At 42.5% G+C, this 22,353-nt stretch overlaps 1 protein-coding gene across 1 annotated transcript in view; it reads right to left on the reverse strand.

The window, feature by feature from the left end:
• Exoc6 (exocyst complex component 6) overlaps positions 1-22,353 on the reverse strand; it is a 145,141-nt gene that overhangs the window by 118,097 nt on the left and 4,691 nt on the right. The gene's annotated exons all lie outside the window — the stretch shown is intronic.

The following is a 22,353-nucleotide window of genomic DNA, read 5'->3' on the forward strand; positions in this document are numbered from 1 at the left end:
GTTATGAGGTATCCTGCGAGGAACCCAGGTAAAGTCCCTGATGGAGCAGCCAGTGCTCTTCACCCCCAGCCCACTAAGCCCACCTCAGTGCTCCACACACACACACACCGATGTCAAGGAAAGTGCCAGTCACCCTTTCAAATGCTTGGCTAAGTCAGACCTTCTAGCCCTGCTGGGTTCTATGCTACACGGCAAAAAACACAGGTGCAAAACTCAACATTTTAACAATGCCTTGTGACTAGAAAATCAACATGATTTACACTACACTAAAGATTTTATTCCCGCATTTTAATTTTAGCCACTAGGGATGCACAGAAACAGTCTCTTGCACACAGTTTAACTTTGTAAGCACGGACAGAACCCATCCTTGTCTGTATCTCACACACCAGCGAAAAGCGTTAAGGTATAAGCTGTTCTGTAATATTTGGTCATCTAGTATTAGGAGGCTTTGTGGATTTAAACAAGAGAATTAGCTTTCACAGATACCTTTTTGAATTATTTGTATAGGACTCCACCTAGTGGTTGAAATAAGAAAATTAACATCTAAACGTTTTAAAGGGTGTAGTGAAAATTAGCTTTTATTGCCAACTGTAATCTGATAAGCTGACACGCTTCTGTGTTCTGATAGGTGCTACATTTTGTAAATGAAATGAGTTAGAAATACTTTATGGTTTCATTTTGGTAAACAAAAAGTCTTTGTGAAAAAAGTTAATTCACCAGAAATGTAAAAAAGGACTCATTTCTGGTAACAGAATCATTTTTAATCATAAAGCATATATTCCTGTAGTATTTTCAATATTTATTCTTTGACTGTGCCTTCATTCTAAAGAATAAATAGATCACAATATCTAGGAGGAAAACAAAATGTATTGCCTCCCAAAACATAATTATTTTTTCCTAAAACATCATTCAAACTTTTTGTAAAAAGAAATATCTCAAAGCATTTAATCCTAGAGTCCACATATTACCTATTTTTTTACTGAGATTACTATAGTTTTTTCCAGTAAAAATAAGCATTTTTTTTTCTTGTATCCCAGAGTTCTTCCTTCATTCTCTAATAGGATGCATGAGACACACAGGCAAGAAAGAGCTGGTCAAGCCTAGGTCTGCAGTGTTATTATGCCAAAGACACTATGGTGGCCACCACAAAAAAAATGCATTCTTAATTAAAATTTAATTGCTTTCAAGAAAGAGAAAAGGAGAAGCCTAGCAACGAAAAGGCCTTGCAAATGCTAGAAACGTCAAAGAACACTTCCAGGGAGCTCTGGACACTAGGGACCTACTTTCAGCTTGTGGTGTCTTTCTAAAACCTTTTTGAGAAGAAATTTCCCAAACTTATCTGGCAACACTGTAGGAGCCACTGACTCCCATTAGGCTCATGACTCCCGTTTCTTCCCTTCAAATAAACCAGCCAAAGGGCACTCTTGCCAGGTCCTGGGTTGACAGAGTAGGTTGAATTTGCATCTCTAGCAGTGAAGCCTGGTCTCCCGCCCTCGTGCTCCCCACATAGCAGTTTGCTACTTTCTTGCCAGTTCTTCAGAAGCCAAATCAAGCTTGGTTTCCAGACTACCGTTCATAGTATATTTCTAATATAAATTTAATATTTCATATTCATGAAATTACTTATCATTTCTCTTTAAGTAATTTTAAGTTTAAACTTAAGTCTGAGATTCTGAATTCCACTATTATTAATATTGTAAGTTTTTTCATTCTTGGCTATTACGGATTGAGAATAATTCATTCTCCTTAGAAGCAGTTCAGAATCCACCTGAGACCCTGCAGCTGGAGCTAGAGATGGGCGTAAAAACCACGAGTCTTCTCCAATATAATTCAGGCTCTGGGGCTGGAGAGATGGCTCAGCGGTTAAGAGCACTGACTGGGGGTTGGGGATTTAGCTCAGTGGTAGAGCGCTTGCCTAGCAAGCGCAAGGCCCTGGGTTCGGTTCCCAGCTCCGAAAAAAAAAGAAAAAAAGAAAAGAAAAGAAAAGAGCACTGACTGCTCTTCCAGAGGTCCTGAGTTCAATTCCCAGCAACCACATGGTGGCTCACAACCATCTGTAATGGGATCCGATGCCATCTTCTGGTGTGTCTGAAGACAGCTGCAGTGTACTCATATAAATAAAATAAATCATTAAAAAAGAAAATTCAGGCTCTGGGTTTTCAGGAACAACTATGTAAAAACCAATGAGGTAAAGCCTTATTCAACAGTAAAGAAAAGGCCATCAGATCTTATCCAATTTAAATTAGCAATACATTTTCTAAAGAAACTACTTAATTTGGGGGGGAACTCCATTCCAAGGGTGCTTTATCCTGCATATACCTCGATTCAGCTTACTTTCCTCTTCAGTCTCAGCTCAAGATAGCCCTTAGCACTGCACAGTCACTTTAGATAATTCTCCAACTTCATGGAACTTTGCCAAGCTTGAAAACACAAAGTCTATACTACATTTTCATTCAAACACCACATCAATTGTGTTCAGTGTATTTTTATCTCCTAGTTACTTGAGAAATGATGAGATCTTCCATCTTTATATTCAATTCACAAGTGTGACCATACGAAGTGTAAATCTTAATAAAAAGAGTAGGTCACCAGAGGGCGCTCCTGAGTGACAAGTGAATCAGCACCCGGTTTTAAACGCATCAAAGTAATCCATCTAACAGTCTAACTGACCTCTGAGAAATAAAAACAAAATGAAAATAAGATTTCTCTTTTGTTTTTTTTTTTTGAGTTTGTTTGTCTGTCTGTTTATTTGTTTTGCTGACACGGGGTCTCTCTGTATAATTCTGTCTGTCCTGGACAAGGCTTACCTTGAATTCACATAAATCTACCTGCCCCTGCCTCCCAAGTGCACCATGCCTGGCTACATTTTTTTCTTTTTAAAGCTATTTTTATCTTGTTACTTATTACTTTAAAATAAGAATTTAAATGGTTGTTAGCCAAAACCTCAAATTACCCAAGATGCAATCCACAGACCACAGGAAGCTCAAGAAGAAGGATGACCAAAGTGCGGTGCTTCACTCCTTCTTCAAAGGGGGAACAAAAATATTCATAGGAGGGGATGTGGAGGCAAAGTTTAGAACAGAGACTGAGGAATGGCCATTCAGAGCCTGCCCCACATGTGGCCCATATATATACAGCCACCAAAACTAGATAGAGTTGATGAAGCTAAGAAGTGCATGCTGACAGAAACTGGATATAGATCTCTCCTGAGAGACACAGCCAGAGCATGTCAAATACAGAGGCAAATGCTAGCAGCAAACCACTGAACTAAGAACAGGGTCCCCATTGGAGGAATTAGAGAAAGGATTGAAGGAGCTGAAGGGGCTTGCAACCCCATAAGAACAACAATGCCAACCACTAGAGCTTCCAGGGAATAAACCACTACCCAAAGAGTGCACATGGACTGACCCAGGGCTCCAACTGCATATGTAGCAGAGGATGACTTTGTTGGGCATCAATGGAAGGAGAAGCCCTTGGTCCTGCCAAGGTTGGACCCCCAGTGTAAGGGAATGTGGGGAGTATAAGGGGGGATGGATGGGGAAGGGAACACCCTTATAGAAGAAGGGGAGAAGGAGGGATAGGCGGCTTAGGGACAGGAAACCGGGAAAGGGAATAACATTTGAAATGTAAATAAATATCTAATAAAAGAAAAAAAAGAATGGTGAAACAGAACTATAAACACAACAAAACTCCTCCAAACTCAAGCTTCTGCAGAGTGGCCAGCACGGCACAGGAGATACTTTTATCTGCTGCACACCACCTGGCATTTAGTTATTACACGGGACTGAACGAACACACACTCCAGCCACTCTGGGAACCAGTCTGGAGGGTCCTCAGAAAACTGGACATTCCACTACCTGAGGAATCAGCTATACCTTTCCTGGGCATATACCCAAAAGCTGCTCCAACATACAACAAAGACACATGCTCCACTATGTTCATAGCAGCCTTGTTTATAATAGCCAAAAACTGGAAAGAACCGGGGGTTGGGGATTTAGCTCAGTGGTAGAGCACTTGCCTAGCAAGTGCAAGGCCCTGGGTTCGGTCCCCAGCTCCGAAAAAAAAAAGAAAAAGAAAAAAAAAACTGGAAAGAATCCAGATGCCCTTCAACAGAGCAATGGATATAGAAAATGTGGTACATCTACACAATGGAGTACTACTCAGCTATCAAATACAGTGACTTCATGAAACTCATAGGCAAATGGAGGGAACTAGAAAATATCATCCCGAGTGAGCAACCCAATCACAGAAAAACACACATGGTATGCACTCACTGATAAGTGGATATTACCCAGATACAATCCACAGACCACATGAAGCTCAAGAAGGACCACCAAAGTGTGGATTCTTCAGTACTTCTTAGAAGGGGGAACAAAAATATTCACAGGAGGAGATATGGAGACAAAGTGTGGAGCAGAGACTGAAGGAAAGGCCAGGAGCATGATATAGCTGTCTCCTGAGAGGCTTTGCCAGAGCATGACAAATACAGAAGCAAATGCTTGCAGCCAACCATTGAATTGAGAACAAGGTCCCCATTGGAGGAGTTAGAGAAAGGATTGAAGGAGCTGAAGGGGTTTGCAACCCCATAAGAACAACAATACCAACCAACCAGAGCTCCCAGGGACTAAACCACCATCCAAAGAGTGCAAATGGACAGACCCATGGCTCCAGCTGCACATATAGCAGAGGATGGCCTTGTTGGGCACCAGAAAGAGGAGAAACCCTTGGTCCTAGGGCCATACCCCGCCAAGTAGGGGAATGTCAGGGCAGGGAGTCAAGAAGGGGTGGATGGATGGGTGGTGGAACACCCCCACAGAAGAAAGGGAAGGAGTTGAGGGAGGGGGTTTATGGACGGGAAACTGGGAAAGGGGATAACATTTGAAATGTAAATAAAAAATATCCAATAAAAAATATTTTATTTAAAAAAAGAAAGAGGGCTGGGGATTTAGCTCAGTGGTAGAGCGCTTACCTAGGAAGCACAAGGCCCTGGGTTCGGTCCCCAGCTCCGAAAAAAAGAACCAAAAAAAATAAATAAATAAATAAAGAAAGTGTTGTATAGGGTGGTGCTAAGGTCATGGATTAGTAAAATAACCAAAGCTTTCTAACAGAGGTAGGAACTGCTTAATCTACTTCATCTTTATGTATTTACTGTGATATGCATGTATGTGCACGCACATGCACACATACACAGAGGACAGAAAACAGTTTGAGGGAGCTGGTTCTCTTCTTCCACCATGTGGATTCTAGGGCTTGAACTCAGGTCAGCAGGTTTAGCAGCAAGCCCCTTTACTGCTGAGCCATCCCATCAGCCAATTTATACACTGACATCAAAACTTTCTGGGAAGCATCACATGATAACCTAGAGATAAGCAAGGCTCTAAAGCCAAATTAAAATGGGAAGACTATGGGAAAACAGCCCAAAACAGCCTCAGGACTGCAATGCTGATTTTGCAAGCTTTCCTCCCAAACCATGTATAATACTGTACTGCTAAAGGTTATTATAACAATGGTAATGCAGATAAAGATTAAGGTATCCTGAAATAGGCTAGTTATCCAAACCAATGAGGTACTCTCTGGCTGCAAAGTAACAGAGTTTCTAAGAACTTTGTGGGAGGGGCTTTATAAACACATGATCTGACTTCATTTGTTAATCCTGGAAAAGATTCCTTGTTTACAAAAATGTGCATTCTTTGTATGTTTGCCCACAAAACAGCTTATCTAGTTAGCTACATGTGCTCTTAAAACATTTTATAAGGAGGCTGTGACAAAGCTCAGGCTAAGAGCCCTTGGTGCTCCTACTGAGCTCCCAGCACCCACACGGGGGCTCAAAACCAGCCAGAACTCCAGTTCCAGGCCCTTCTCTGAATTTTGTGGCACCAAGCATGCATGTGGTGCACAAACATACATGTAGACAAAACACACATAAATCTAATAAAATAAATGTTGAGCTGTGTGAGATAATGGCTACCTGAATCCTTACATTCATCTGCAATCTGAAATATTCAAAACTTGGTCTATAACAGAGCTAACATACCCCACCCCACTTTAAAGTGAGAAGTGCTGGGGAATGAGCCCCTGGTCTGCCCGTCTGCAGCACGAGACCAGGAAGCAAAATTGTAAAAAGAAAAAACCAAAAAAAAAAAAAAAAAAAAAAAAAAGGATATTTTCTTAAATTTCTGGTGTTGAATTTTATTTGCCTTGTGTTCCACTGTGTGAAGTTCCTGTAATTTGTTCTCACTAATAGCCCCTATCCTCGTGTACAGGAAATATTAGTTAACATTAGTTAACATTACTTCCTGTACCCGAGCTGACACTCCCATGGCTGGCGTTAGCGCTCTCTCCAGCACTGGGTAACAGCACAGCGCACTGACTAATGGACATCCTCTGTGGAGAGCTGAGGTGTAATCGGCCAGCACAGCCTTGGCAATGGACTTCCTCCTTCCTGTTGTCACATTCCTGACCACAGACATGTCTCTTCCTGCTTATTTTTGGACAACTTGGCAAAATGCAAAGGGTGAGAAAGGGCAGCACCAACTCGGGTCACTTTATTTGTCCTCTAGAATAAACAATTGCTAACATCATTTTAAATTTAAAAACCTCAAACAACTGAGTAGATTAATGCATGTGGGTAGACTGCTTCCCTAGAACACTTAGAAAATTTAACAAAAATGTCAGGTGGTATAGGATGGACTGTCACCCATTCTGCCAAATAAATAGCCGTAGAGTTGAACTATAACACTTGGCCAAAATCCCTACAGCAACACTAGTTTAAAGTTCAGAAGAAATGAGCTAAAGAGTTGGCTTCTCATCAACACATCAAAAAGACTAGAATAAGATCATAAAACCAAGTCTAGACTCTCCTTAAAACCCACTGTTTAGAACTGTTGTGCTAACAGGAAAAACACAAAATTCAAACAGCAAAATTTCTGCTCAGGAGAGCAGAAAGGAGCGTCAGGAAATCATCCATTACCACACCAAAAGGCAGGCTTTAAGAATTCAACAGGGCAAAGCACGGGGACATCTTCATCAGTGAAATGCTTGCCTTGAGAGCACAGCACAGCAACCCCTGCGTTTGAAAAGCCAGCATGCTGGTGCACACTTGTAGTACCAGGGGGAAGAGGCAGAGGCAGGCGTATCCCTGGGGCCAGCTGGCCACCCAGCTCGGCCTAATTGGCAAGTTGCAAACTAGTGAGAGACGGTGGCCCAGGAAAAAGGTGTCTGTGCCTGCAGAACGACAGTCAGTCAAGGTTGGCCTCTGGCCTCCACATGCACACGCACACATATACACAAACACACAAATGTACACACAAATTAACAGGCAAGTCTAAGTGAGTGTCGGAGACTGACCTTGTAATTACCCAAGACTAGAACTCATGGAAGAATTATTAAAACAGAACAAATTATTAAGTCATACAATTATACTATACTTAACTCTAGCTTGATTAGATGGATAATTTAATAAAAGACAACGTCTTGACCATCTAGAGACAGAAAGCCTCAAACAGATTGAATACTGCAGAAGAAACAGAATGGAAAGCCTCCTCTGGGCTGATCTTCTAAAGGTCTCCAACCCTGTGAGCGGCAGGTCTAGTCAATGTTTATGCAAAGCACAGCAACTGAAGGAGGGCTTCAGTTTTGTTTCCTGATACAGACACTGCACTGACTCAGACTGTCCGTCCCAAGGAAGCAAGGCGCTCACCTTAACAAGACAAAACACCCTTAAAAGCCCACAGCGCACCAACTCCCAAAGCACATTAAGAACAATCACCACCAAGCCACCGTCTATAAAGGCCAGGATGTTTTCGTTAACAGGAAATCCAGTGCCAATTTAGCCACTGTTGAAGCGAGCAAGCACCCAAAGGTGCAGAAAAATACAGGACAAAATTTAGCCTATTTGTTAAAAACTCCCCCAGTCCCAGGACAAGAGCTGTCCTGCCCAGGGCCACCGGAAGCCTCCCTGACAGGGAACAGACAGATGCTGACTCTCATCTCAGCATGCAAGGACCCAAAGTGCTCAGGACCAAAGGTGTCCAATATCGTCTTCCTTCAGATTTTGAGAAACGTGCACAGACGTGAGACAACGCATCTTAGAGAAGGGGACATGAAATGCATTTAGATTTCTTTACGCCTCCTACGCAGAGCTGAAATGTAACCCAGCACTATTTCTGGTAAGCGCACGTGAAACAAACCACGGTGTGGGATCTCCCCCTTGTGGCACTATGTTGGTCTCAAAAGTCCCAGACTTGGGGGCATTTTGGAGATCAGATTTTTCAGATTAGAAACACTTAACCTGTACTGTGTTCAACTTGTACATTAGAATATTAAGTCAGAAAAGGAAAAAAATCTAAGATTTAAGAAATGAGAAGGAAAAGGTAAACACTTTTCTAACTGCATAATTTATTTACTACAGGTTGAAAAGTCCCCCAGGGGCCAGTGTTGTGAAGAATATTCCCCAACTGGTGGAAGCTCTTAGGGATGGAGCCTAGGGCTGCTGAGATGGCTCAGTGGGTAAGGCACAAGCCTGACAACCTGGCTCCCATCCCCGGAGCCCATGTGAAGGTCAGGAGAGCCAACTACACACGGTTGCCCTCTGACCGCTACACATGTGCTGTAGCACATGTACCACCTCCCGCATAAACAATAATAATAAATAAATGTGATTTTTAATTGAAGTGGGACCTAGCAGGTCACAGGGTTGGGTCTCTGAAAATGATTCCTGGTCCCCACCTCACTTTCTGGCCCTGCAGGATGGGAGGGGCCTTTACACATTCCTGCTGCAATGGACTAAGCGGCTCTACCTGGTATCCCTTGTCATAATGACCTAAAATCCCTTAAATCATGAGCCAAACCAATTTTTCCTCCCATTTGTTGTTTCTAATACTTTGGCTACTGCACCACAAAACACACACACACACACACACACACACACACACACACACACACACACACACACACAGCCTCCAAAGCCTGTGGTGGTTGAAATGAGAAATGTCCTCCATTGGCTCCTGCATTCAATTATTTGATCGCCATTGGTGGTGCTAATGTTAGAGGAGACTATGGAACCTTTAGGAGGCACAGCTTGCTGAAGGAGTATTATATCACTGGGGTGTGCTTGGGATTATAGCTGTGTGTGTGTGTGTGTGTGTGTGTGTGTGTGTGTGTGTGTGTGTGTAGTAAGTATACAGCCTATATACTTTGCTTCCTGTGTGTGGGTAAAGTGGGATCACCCAGCTTCCTGCTCTTACAGCCAAACCATGCCTTCCCTGCTAAGAGGACTCTACCCCTCTGCAACCGTAGGCTAAAATAAAGTCCTTCTTTCTTAAGTTGCTTTGTTGCTTTTGCTCATATTTTATCACAGGACCACAAAGATATTTACAAAGCCCACCTGACAGAATTAAACTTAACAATTTAACCGCAAATGATAAAACTTTAAATAAGCTAATGGTCAAAACGTTGGCATTCAGGGCTGAAGATATAGCTCAGTGATAGTTTGCCCACTTTGCACAAGGCCCTGAGTTAAATCTCCAGCACTGAGTAGTGAGAAGGGGTAGAAGCACAAGTATTACCAGTGTTGTAGAGGTATGGGTGTGTGTAAATGTGTGTGACTGTGTGAGTGTGTGTGTGTGTGACTATATGACTGTGTGTATGAGTGTGCGACTTACTTGTCACTATAAAGAAATATCTGAAATAATTAACTATAAAGAAGGGTTTATTCTGGCTCAGTATGGGAGGTCACTGCTTTGGGCTTGTGGAAAGACAACACATTGTGGTGGAAAACACAGCACAGTGGGCAGAGCAAATCCGCTCTCCAGAAAGCAAAAGAGGAAGAGGTTGGAGTCCCACAGCGCCCTTCTAGGGCATGTCCCCGGTGACCCAAGTACCTCCCAGTACACCCCATGTGAGGGTTGTTCTTGGTTGTCAACTTGACTACATATTCAGAATTAACAGAGACCCAAATGGCTAGGCACACCTGTGAGGGACTCTTTTTTTTTTTTTTTCCCCCTTAATTAAATCACTTGAAGTGGGAAGATGAAGACCTCTGAGGTGGGAAGATCCACCTTTCATCTGGGTCACACCTTCTGCTGGCAACCTGTAGAAGAGCCTGGAAGAAGGAAGCTTGCTGACTCCTTACCTGCTTGTTCTGGATAACAAGTCCCTCCTTTCACTGGCATTAGAGCCTTCTTTTGGGATTCCTGAGTATGAAAACCAGCTGAGACATACAACCTTGTGGACTAAATAAGCCACTCGATTCCTGAACCTTCCATTGACTGGGAGACAACCATTGTTGGACTAGCAGGACCACAGCCTGTAAGCCATTCTAATAAACCCCCATTACATGTACATGTGCATGTACATGTACTATACATCATGTACATATACACATTCAGTCTATAAGTTGTTTCTCTAGAGAACACTGACTAAATAAAATACACTCCACTTCTTAAAGATTTCACCACTTTCCAAGAGAACCACCCCAGGAAAAGAGCCTTTAACAAATAAACTGAACCATCTTAATACATGCTTATTTGTGACTGCATGGAACTAGTTTCAAGACATAAGAAAAGACCCAATTAAAATAACACAAATCAAAAACGTCACAACGCTGCTCAATGACGGGACTGTGTTCTTCACCTCTCTCTCCCTCCACTGCTCTCTTGTTTGTGTTTGTTTAATTTCTTTTTAGTCGTATTGTGGATCAAGCCTGGGGCTTCAGCATGCATTAAGCAAACATCATCATGGAGTTATATCCCCAAGTCACAGACTATGTTCTCAGAAATGCATCATTAGATGAGTTTGCCATTGAGTGTTGAACACTGCAGAGTTTTTTTACACAAAGCCAGGTGGCATAGCTCACTATACATCTAGTTATATAGTATACACTATTTTTTATTTCTTCTTTTACTTTTTTTTTTTTTTTTTTTTGAAAACTAAGCCACAGGGCCAGGGATAAAACTCAGTGGTAGACTACATGCTTAGCAAGCAGGAGACTGTGATTCAATACCCATTACCACACACACACACAGACACACACACACACACACACACACACACACACACACACACACAAAGGGCATACACATGACCCTAGGGCTTACCTACAACCATCAACATCATTCTCTTGCACCTCTACATCCTGTCCCACTGGAAGGCCTCTGGGGGCAATAACACGCACAGAGCTGTCATCTCCTATGACAATAATGCCGTCACCTCCTAAAATACCTAGAGCTGTCTTACAGCTAACTTTATTTTTTTTTTCCATCTTTATTAACTTGGGTATTTCTTATTTACATTTCAATTGTTATTCCTTTTCCCGGTTTCCATGTCAACATCCCCCTAACCCCTCCTACTCGCCTTTTATTTGGGTGTTCCCCTACCCATTCTCCCCAACAATCCCGTTCACTGGGGGTTCAGTCTTGGCAGGACCAATGGCTTCCCCTTCCACTGGTGCTCTTACTAGGCTATTCATTGCTACCTATGAGGTTGGAGCCCAGGGTCAGTCCATGTATAGTCTTTGCGTAGTGGCTTAGTCCCTGGAAGCTCTGGTTGGTTGGCGTTGTTGTTCATATGGGGTCTCAAGCCCCTTCAAGCTCTTCCAGTCCTTTCGAAGATTCCTTCAATGGGGGTCCCCTTCTCAGTTCAGCGGTTTGCTGATGACATTTGCCTATGTATTTGCTGTATTCCGGCTGTGTCTCTCAGGAGAGATCTACATCTGGTTCCTGTCAGCCTGCACTTCTTGGCTTCATCCATCTTATCTAGTTTGGTGGCTGTATATGTATGGGCCACATGTGGGGCAGGCTCTGAATGGGTGTTCCTTCTGCCTCTGTTCTAAACTTTGCCTCCCTATGCCCTCCTAAGTGTATTCTTGTTCCCCTTTTAAAGAAGGAGTGAAGCATTCTACAGCTAACTTTAAATAGAAAGGGCAGAGTCTAAAATGGTGATCTGGGAGCTAGAGGGGTGGCTCATGGGTTGTGAGTGTCTATTGCTCATCCAGAGGACCCAGGCTCGGTTCCAAGCACCCACACGGCACTGCACAACTGCCTGGAACTCCAGCTCCCAGTATCCAGCAAGCCCTCTCTTCCGGCTCCTGCAGGTAAGTTCCTGCAATTCGTGTGGTACACTAAAGTCAGGCAGGCACAAACAATATATACATAAATAATAAATAAAAAACTCTTAAAAATGAAATAAATTTCAAAAGTAGAAATAATGAACCACTAATGGCTGGTTATAAAATATACGATTTACAAGTTTTACTTTTATATGACCAGCACCATAGTAGATTTCTTTATCACAGCCTCACCACAGACATGAGGCTGATGCACTGTGCTATGACGTCATGAACAGAAAATTGCCAACTCCATTACAATCTGTGGACCACCATCACGTATGACGTTTGTCATGGATCAAAATGTCTCCACAAGGCACACAACTACAACTACACAACATCCTAAGGGCTCTAAAATTTATCCATAGAAAACTTTCAAGCTGTAATGTGTTCTTGAATAGACAGTCTTAAAACTGCCAAGATGTATGTTCTCCCTAACCAATCTACAGATTTAGCTCAATCTCAAAGACATACTCTCGAGCTTTTTTTTAAAGAGCTAGATAAATTGCTTATGATGTTCACTTGAAGAATGAACTAGAAGAATTACCAGGAAACCCTTTAAAAAATGAGTAACAAGGTGGAGAGAGCCCAACCATCTAGAACAAAGAACAATGAGTAACAAGGTAGAGATAGCCCAGTTGAACAGCACACACAACAAAGCCTCCATAACTAAAGGGTCCGTTACGAGAGGGGAGCAGACATAAAACATTAACAGAATAGAGAGAGCAGATCCAGTCCTGCTGCGTATGGAAATTAAATACCCGAGAACAGCAACATCTGGAGCCAATGTGGAAAACAAATCTACCTTTTAATAATTAGCATTAAGACATCTGGATTACTATAGCTATAGTATAAACTAGAGCCGTCCTTACACTATCTCAGGAATATGCATCAAGAATCAGATGTGGGGGTTGGGGATTTAGCTCAGCGGTAGAGCGCTTGCCTAGCAAGCGCAAGGCCCTGGGTTCAGTCCCCAGCTCTGAAAAAAAGAAAAAGAAAAAAAAAAAAATCAGATGTGACTGTAAAAATAACACCATAAAAGGACCAAAAGAAAATCAGGCCAAACTTCCTTCCATGCGCATACACTTCTATACTATGACAAAATCCAAAAGCAAAAAGAATAAAAAAGTTAGTTGCATTTTATTTAAAAAAAAATAAAACTTTTGCATGAGAAAAAAAATAAAATGAAAACTAAATGTCCCCAACTAATAGCAGGAAAGTTTTCTCATTTGTTTGTTTTTATTTATGGTTTCTTTTTAATATTTATTACATTTGTTATTTGACGATGTCATCTATGTATATAATACATTCTTATTTCCTGTCATTACCCCTCCTCCTTACCGATCCCTTTCACACATCCATGCCTTTCTGTTTTGTTTTGGCACCCTCGGACTTGACCCAGTGCTCTCTCTGTGGCCACAGGTTTGGGACTGTCCATTAAAGCCTGGTAGGCTCACCACTTGGTAGACAACAAGAGCAGTAACTGCCCTTCTCTCAGGATCTATTGGTAGCCAATAGTTCAGGAGGGAAAGGTAGAACCCTTTAGCCCCTCCTAATCCATGATGGGCTATTGACAGGTCCAACCTTGAACGTGCCCAGTTCTGGCAACCACAGCTCTGTAAGATCGTGTTTGCAATAGCTATGGAATGACCTCAAGGATCTCCCATCTGTTTTCCCTTCCTGACATTAGGCTCTGACATTCTTTCCACTCCATCTTCCACAGTGCTTCCTGAGCTTTGGAACAGGAGGTATATGTGCCCAATAAAGGACGGAGCACTAAACTATCAATTATTCTAAGCACTGAGAACACTTACCAGGCACTATAAAAAGAAGCTTCTCCAATTAAGGATAACAGTAGCATTTGTCTCTGAGTATATTTAGACTACAGTTTGCTGTCATGATCATTTAGCTAAACCACAGTAGTAAAATTACCCAGGATGTAGAGGGCCGCAATAACATTCGCCACCACTAGATGGCGCTGGCTTCCACTGCGCCCCACGTGGAAGGCCAGGTCAGTCAAGATGGCGCTAGCCTTTACCGCGCAGGCCGGCTCCCCATGGGGAGGTTAACTGTCGCATGTGCAAGAGTGCCTTCTTGCCAGGTCTTTGCCCATTTCAGGGGCGTACCTGATGAGGTCATGAGTAAGCAACCAATCAGGTGTGGGTGCGGTACACGGGGGATAAATAGGGTGCGCCTGGCGGCAAGCGGGCTTCCACCATGAGAGAGGAATAGACAGGAATAAAAAGTCACTCATAGTAAGAATTTCTATGTCTCAAGGTGGTTTTTGCCGGGCGGGAAGTCGTATGGGGACATTTGGTGCAAAACCCGGATAAAAACATCGCCGGTGCCACGGGAAGCCTCCATTTCGTGGGAGAAATTCAGAAGCTATGAGTGGGGTAAGACCCTGAGAGACCATGGCTAGCCTTGATCTGCTCCAACTCTTACCACTGCCGGACGCGGCAGGTGCCGCCGGGGGTGCTCTGGCAACCCCCGGGCCTTTTCTATTGACCTTTGAGTTTCTAGCTACCACCAAACGGCTTCAGAGGTCGCGTGGGAACTGCTCAGTTAAAACAACAAAGCGGAGAGTGTTGGGGCGAGGGCGGAAAAGATGGTCAGAAACAGGGGGTAGTGAAAAGTTGCAACGAGAAAAGGAAACTGATCGATCTCAAGTAGCAGTCCCCTCCAATTCGGAGGTGAGAAGTTGGGAAAAGAATGTCCCGGGAGAGAATAAAAGAGGAGGTAAAAGGAACACAGTATGTTGGCAGAAAAACTTTGTCTTGATGCTTATAAAAGGTGTACTTAAGCTCCGGCGCCGGCTCTCGGGAAGCCGCGGCGTCCGTGCGCTGACTCGACAGCTTTACAGAGTCATGCTGATCAGATTTGATCGAGGCAGACCGCCTGAAAATTTATTCAGGAGAATCAAATAAAAGGACATCTCAGTGCCCGTGCACAGCCTGATGGAGTTTATGTAATTGGGTTGTGAGTAAAAAATATTCAGGGCTGTGTTTCACTTCCATACCATTGGCAAATGTCGGTCGTGCCGCTCAGATAATATATCTTAGTATCTTACAGGAATTGGGTTTCAACACGCTGGTGGACTAGTCCAGGAATTGAGACAATCCATCGCCCATATCAACTCCACCCGAGTGGATAGTCACCGTGGACACCATCTGGTTTTTTCCCTCTTTGTCTATTGTTTGTCTCTGGTGCACCAGGATGTCTCCATGTCTGTCAGTTTATGTCTGTGATTTTTGTTTCTCGTTGTTTAAATGTTTTACGTTTCATGTTCAAAAGAAAAATGGTAAAAACCTTATCTGCCGGTCGTGCACACCTTGACTTGGTTTTAACTTCGTTTCAAAAGGGAACAAATGAATAGAAAAACAGTTTCAATCAGGTCTTTAAAGCCCTGTGCCTAGAGCCAGGTGTCTAGATTAGCTGGAGGAGCGGCTTAGAAGCTGGCTAAGCGTCTACACGGGCTGATCTTAAAGGTGCTAACAGCTTCTCAGCTTTTTTGGTACAAGAGTTGATAGCTGTTTCTCTTAGAAAAATCCCTGACTGGTTAATTGACTCAACAGGTGACAAGGTGCATCTCTTAAAATCATAGCTAAAAAGGTAAAAATGGTGTTTGATATGTGTAGCCACTTCAATTTTGTTTCTCATTGGTTTTAAATGTATAAATATGCTCTGCTTGCCTTGGTTGTGGACTATTGGCTTTCAAGTTATTGGATATGGTTAAAAAGGTATAATATTGGTAACAGAAAGTTGGCTTAAAACTGTAATTTAGATGAAGTAATTCTAGATACACGTCACATTGGGCCACCCTAGTGAGACAGGTCTAAATGGAGGTAATGTTTTTATGGAATTCTTATGCTAGAAACCAGGCTTCTAAAAGAATTTAGGACATTGTCTCTCGTTGTGAGGTATTAGAGACCGCGCCATTGTGCGTTCAAATGTAAAATTGATAGTCAAACTTTACAACATAATAGATAGACTTGTGGTGCCTTGGTGACTAGATTGTTGTTGGGGGTTGAGTTTTGCTTTCCATAGGTGTGGCTTGCCCTGAAGTTATCTGTATTCTAATGCTAATTTCCACTGCCCGGAGAACAGCTGCCTAGTCACATACTAAGAGCTCAGGTGACCTTGTGGTGGTGGTCTGCTGTTACAAGGAGAATTTAAGATTGTGATTAAGGATTGCCAGTGTTACATTGACTAACTCAAATTTATTTATAATTGAATAAAAATCAAACAGGTAGAGATTGTATTGGATAGAGATTGTTACAAGATTTAGAAAGGATTGATGAGGTTTTAGAACTTATGAGAACATTACAGCTTGTTTGCTTACTCCAACTGCCATTTCAAGATAGATTTAGAGGATTGTTTTTATGCAGTTTGTTTACATCCTGGCGATTGTGAGTTTTATTTTGTGAGCTTGCTTATAATTTTAGAGAGCCCATAGAGTGATATCATTAAAAGTGGCTAATAGCCTTATATTATGTAATTTTGTTGCTTTTCAATGTAAGAAGTTAGAACTTTGAATCTTTCAGTGTATATGGAAATTTTTACTACAAACATTTGCTCTCAAAATGAGCTTTAATATTTGGGGAGTAGCATGTTACACTACTCCAAAAAAGAATATTTGAAGCTAATTTCAAGCTTCTAAAGATATGTTAATTGGCTAAGTACCTCCCCTTACCAGAGGACTTAGGTCTTTGTTATGCACATTGGAGATAAAACTTCAGCTGTGTTAATACAGAATTGTAGGCTAGAGTCATGGAAGTATTTTAAAAAGAAACCTGGTGAAACATACCTTAGTCCAAACAACAATTTAATTGGTTATTACAAAATACTGATATTTGGCCTATTACTTATACAAATTTCAGGCAAAATTGATAATTTTACTTTTTACATGCTTTTGTAGAATATTTATAGGTGGTTCATCTAATGAAAAGGCTACAGATATAATTGGATCACTTGCTTATTTTCTTGAGTTTCTGCTGCTTCAGCACAGATTATTAAATTCCATGCTTTAGCCGCTGTTTTTAAAATGTAAAAATCAAGCTTTCACTTCATATACTGATAGTCATTGTGTGGTTTGTGGTTTACAATTGATTTCAATCACTTAATGCTTTATTGGAGACAGGTTTTCTACTTGAAATCAGTGAGTGATTCCAGTGTAAATTGTCTGACAACTCACTGTCCTTTCAGTGCTCTGGCTCAGAGAACTAAACAATACCATAGACCCAGCTCTTTGAAAATGGTAATGGAGTTGATAACACACCCTCACGAAAAGAGGAAGACTCCATTTGCTTACTTTCAACGCCCAGCCTCACCCTGCCAACTCAGATTTCTAGATAAGGCTAAATCTGGACCTTGTTTACAGGATTTGGCATTTCTAATTAATGCTTATGTTTAGACAAATAAAGTTTGTGAGGTGCTGGAGAGATGGCTTAGTGGTTAAGAGCACTAAATACTGTTCCTTTATAGGACATTTAAGAACTCAAACTGGATTGCCTAGACTCCTTAACTAGGGAGGACAGATACCAGACAGATTAGGCCTTACATAAGAAAAAATTAGTGAAAAAAATCTCATTCTTTATATATCCAAAACAATAATGCTAGAAACAATAATTTGGTATACAAGTCAAATTATAAATACAAGTGCTCAGTGTCCTCAATTTAATCCTCGAGGACTTATCTTAAGAAATAATATTTTAATAATTTTAATAAATAAAAGGGGGAGATATCCCTGAATGCTAATAATACTCCTTTTATTTCAATTTTAAAATTTGGATGCCAAAGTTTATGGCACCCTACAACTAGGCATACTCCTGCCTAGGTGAAATAGAGAGATCCACATATTGACATGATCCTGTCCAGATATTTTATATGGGGAAGAGGGAATGTTTGTGTTTTTTCTACAGGATGCTACAAGAGTGTGCCAGCTGCCTGGGTGGTTGCTGAGACTTGCTGATCCTGGTTACATGAAGATTCAGCTCTCGTGGTTCGGGTCCCTAGAGTCATTCCTCTGCCCTGAAAGGAAGGCGGAAAATCCCCCCTTCACCTTTTGTCATCACAGAAATCTTGCCGTTGCTGCAGTCAGTGTTACCGCTGCGTGTGTTCCCGTCCCACTGTGGCCTCGCCAGACTCTGTACACTGCTGCTTACTGATTCCAGCTGTTACCCTGTCCCTTCATTTCCTGGTGACTCTTGCTGCCTTAACTGGTAACTGGTGTTGCTATTTTACAGACTGTAGCTTCACAGAAAGCCACCTGTGTAAAGCTACAATGACTGGAGAACTCTGTCCTGGTCATACAGATCTCAGAAATTGGTTCCATTGTCTGCTGGTTGTTCCAGAGAAAAATGACTGATCCTGAACTGTCCTGGAAAAGACCTTGACATTTTCGCTGCTATTGTAGCAGCCATTACTGCTGCAGACATTGTGTCTGCAGTGTCTGAGTTATCCTCCCCTATTGTTAGACAAGTACAGTGGGTGAACTTTCTGGAGTAGTTACTAACAATTGGGAATTCTAAATTTCATTATAGGAGTGGCTTGACCATGGCCCTTGGTGGCAACAGCTGAGGAGGACCAAATGAGGTGCCCACTACTTATCGGGAGTGGCTCTGTTTGATACAGCCCTATGCTGTGGATCAGTATTCATACCATTGGTTGGTTTGCAAACTCAGACCTCAAAATAATGTGACAAGGCCGTTATTCACTCAAGCACTTATGGCCATTGTACAAAGGGCCTCCACTGAATTTGGTTATCTTGCTCAGGACTTACTCTGTATCTGAGTTCCCTGCTCCTGCACCCCAAGGACCTGTGGGTCCATTTGCACTGGGAGGAGAGGGTCTCTCTATGTATTCTGAGTTCTCTGCTCTTGCACCCCATAGATCTGTGGATCATTGCACTGGGATTGAGAGAGACTCAGTGATTTCCTTTGATCAGCCCCTGCACATCGCTGAGGTTTCCTCATTGCACGCGATATGGGTGATCATGACTGCTATAAAATTTATAAATAAAAAGGTGAGATGTAGAGGGTCGAATAACATTCGCCACCACTAGATGGCGCTGGCTTCCACTGCGCCCCACGTGGAAGGCCAGGTCAGTCAAGATGGCGCGCTAGCCTTTTACCGCTGCAAGCCGCTCCCTATGGGGAGGTTAATCAGCGCATGTGCAAGAGTGCCTTCTTGCCAGGTCTTTTGCCCATTTCAGGGGCGCACCTGATGAGGTCATGAGTAAGCAACCAATCAGGTGTGGGTGCGTGCACGGGGGGATAAATAGGGTGCGCCTGGCGGCGCAAGCGGGGCTTCCACCATGAGAGAGGAATAGACAGGAATAAAAGTCACTCATAGTAAGAATTTCTATGTCTCGCGTGCTTCTTGCCGGCGAAAAGTCGTGCGTGGGACACCAGGAAAGTTATACTAAGCAAGGAAACCCAGGCCAAGAGAACAAACCCACAGATTTCTCTGATAAAGGAAGGGTCCTAGCTTTGAATCTTTAGTATTATGTATTTTACTTGGAGTGCCTGTAAAAAAAAAATCTAGAAAGAGTCCACTTTGTGCATCGGGGACAGCGTGTGACCAGTAGGACATTGGTAATTTGAAAACACAAAGAGGGAGCACAGAAGGTAGACAAGTTCAATCAGGAATGGGGGCTGGGAGACAGAGGAAAAGAAGGAGCAGGAAGGGAGGGTGTTAGGTGAAGTGAAAAAAAAAGAAACAAGAAAAAGCCACACAGAACCCACTAGTTTGTAAGTCAATTTAAAAATAAGTAAAGAGGGCTGAGAGATGGCTCAGAGGTTAAGAGCACCCATTGCTCTTCCAGAGGTCATGAGTTCAATTCCCAGCAACCACATGGTGGCTCACAACCATCTGTAAAGAGATCCGATGCCCTCTTCTGGTGTGTCTGAAGACAGCTACAGTGTACTTATATATAATAAATAAATAAATCTTAAAAAAAAAAAAAAAAATAAGTAAAGAGAAACTTAGTTCAAGAGAGATATAACCTGTATGACTCTAGGTAACACTGCTCCTAGAAGCCACTGTTTATCAAACAGAAACTCAGTATCAGATAACAGGGTCCCTCTTTGTATGGTAAAGGAGGCCCCAGAGGCCCTCAGAACACAAGCTACCTTCCATTTCTCAATCTCTCTCTCTCTCTCTCTCTCTCTCTCTCTATTATTTATTTTATGTATAGGAGTACACTATAGCTATTGTAGCTATTTTCAGACCCACCAGAAGAGGGCATCAGACCCCATTACAGATGGTTGTGAGCCACCATGTGGTTGCTGGGAATTGAACTCAGGACCTCTGGAAGAGCAATCAGTGCTCTTAACTGCTGAGCCATCTCTCCATTTCTCTTGATTACCCACCAGAACTAGACAGTAAGACCTGCGGCTGAAGACACCTTGGGTACAAGCTATGTAGACTGTAAGCTAGGACTGAGCTAAAAGCTTCCTCTCTGACAGGTAGCTTTCAGGGTACCAGAAGATGCTAAGCAGATAAGGAAGATGAGACACCAATGGACTCTACTAGATATGAACCCCACAAATTACAATGCCAACCTTCCAGAGAGGCTAGCGGTTCCTAAGGGTGTGGTACTGGCCCAGCGTTATGGAGGACCCCCTGCTTGGCTCTGAGACCTGCTCCACAGGAGGAAATGAATACATGAGTGGTGTGTTAAACACAGTCATACACAGAAATTTCTGGAAAGCTCTGAAACTATTACCAGGTTTTGTTTGTTTGTTTTTGTTTTGTTTCCATCAAACATACCTTTTCCCCTCTCAAAATTATGGAACCAGTAACAAGACCAACCTCCAACTGAGGAACAGAAGAGTTTTTTTTTTCTTTTTATCTCATCTGGATTTACCTTTTAAAGCAGAATGTGATTGGGCACTATTATTTCCACATTCACAAGTCTTGCTGAGTTACAAGACCTAGGGGAACTTAGGGTTTTGTTCTCGGTACTTTGGAAAACAAGCCACTTGGGGAATTCCTCTGTCAAGTTGTTTTAACTTGTGCAAGAATGAGACATGTGGGAAACAGACTTGAAAATCAGTTTCTCGGTGTGCTGGAGTCGGGAGACACAAAGGGTAAAAGAAGAGAGGAAAATGGATTGGCTAATTGTGTCATTTCTAGGAAAAAGCAGATATCTTCCAGGAATCTAGTTAAGGATTTTATAGCCACCAAGGGCCTAGGTGTGGTGTCTGGATCAGTACGCTGTTTTGGTTTTGCTTGCTCCGTGTGTGTGTGTGTGTGTGTGTGTGTGTGTGTGTGTGTGTGTGTGGTGTGTGTGGGTGTGTGTGTGTGTGTGTGTGTTGCCGGGAGGGAGGCGGTGAGATGCACATTGCTGAGCTTGTGCTATGCACATGCACCTGCGTGGATGGCAGAGGGCCACACCAGGGGTCTTCCTTAACGTATTTCATGGAGTTTAACAACTTCTAATCTAACCTTAGTCCTCACACCTGTCCGGCAAGCGCTTTCCTGAGCCATCTAGCTCTCTAAATCGCAGACCAGTAAGCTTTTCTACCTCTGTGACTCTCATGTCTCTTGACTGAGGTTACTAAAACAAACTCATAATCAGAAAGGTTTTACCTATCATTCTGCCTGTAAAGTGACCTGTCTTTGGAGAGCATCCGTAATTTATATTATTATGAAGTCTCAATTTAAAGGAGCACTGTTCCAGCTGGCTCACTGATAAAAATGGGCATTAAAACAAGGGGAAGGCAACCCCCCACCCCGGGGTGGGGGGAGAACACCTTCAGTGCCAGCCAAGTCTGGGGGTACACACCTTCAGTGCCGGCATTCAGCAGGCTGAGGCAGGAGGTATTACAGAGTGCAGAACTGAACTACAACTGCCTCAAAGAAAGAAAAAGTTAGTAACTTAACGGACAATTCAAAATTCCATTAAAATAAGGAAATTGGACTTTCACTGTACTACATGTGCTAGCTGAAAAAAATCTCCCTACAGAAATTAACTCTGAAATATTTAAATGCTCAAGGTTCCATGACAGTAGAGCTTTGGCAAACAACCCTAGTTTGATAATTAATTTATAACCTTGGCTGTTTCTTGGTATGATCATTTTACTCAACTAAGATTTTCCTAAGTATATACTTTCTGACCAATATGTTAGCATTACTCTAATAATATTTAAGATCATAAAAAGGCAAATGTGGTGGTTTGAATATGCTCAGCCCAGGGAGTGGCAGTATTTGGAGGTGTGGCCTTGTTGGAGGAAGTGTGTCACTGT

Source organism: Rattus rattus, chromosome 2 (genome assembly GCF_011064425.1).
Source record: "Rattus rattus isolate New Zealand chromosome 2, Rrattus_CSIRO_v1, whole genome shotgun sequence".
In the NCBI taxonomy this organism is placed as follows: Eukaryota; Metazoa; Chordata; class Mammalia; order Rodentia; family Muridae; genus Rattus; species Rattus rattus.